Here is a 640-nt window from a genome sequence, read left to right as displayed (position 1 = left end):
GAGCAGGGAAGCAGGAGCTGAAGCCGAATGGGTTTTGCAACTGTCAGTCATCTCAGACTTGACAGTTAGAGGCAGGTTCCGATTCTGGCTCCCCGTTCTCTTGGTGGGGGGGGGGCACAATGGAGCATTTGTTAGGGGTTAGTTGATATGCTTCCTTCTGGGAAGATCTTGACATTGGAGGGAGTGGTCCTTGATCTCCAGCTGAAGAAACTGGGAAGGTGCATTTTAGGTTGCCATGGAGATGGTTTCTTCTGTAGGAGAGCAGAGGGTGAGACTGGAAGCCGGGGATGGGAGAGAGAATATGTGAGGAGAGGCAAATAGCCAAGAGAAAAAGGGTAGCTGCTAACTCCTAAGTGAGAGACCAGTCTGGGGTGACCAGTCGTTTTGTAGGTGCTGTCCCGCAGTTCAATATGCACCTCATATTTTACGTGCTACCACTTCTATAGGGCTTTTCATGAGAGGATCCAATAGCGCTTTACAAATACTCACCTACCTCACTGGCGGGAGCATGGAGAAGGGGGTTGTGTTAGCAGAAACGGAAACATGGAGAGGTTAAGATACTGATCCAAGGCAGTGTAACATGTGGGAGAGCAGGAACAGAATCCAGGAATCTCAATACCCAGTCCCAGAGCTCTGTGAG

The sequence above is a fragment of the Terrapene carolina genome, unplaced genomic scaffold, assembly GCF_002925995.2.
Source record: "Terrapene carolina triunguis isolate 2854851 unplaced genomic scaffold, T_m_triunguis-2.0 Scaffold53, whole genome shotgun sequence".
In the NCBI taxonomy this organism is placed as follows: Eukaryota; Metazoa; Chordata; order Testudines; family Emydidae; genus Terrapene; species Terrapene triunguis.
The sequence above is the reverse complement of the archived record's forward strand: the minus strand, read 5'-3'. Positions refer to the sequence as shown.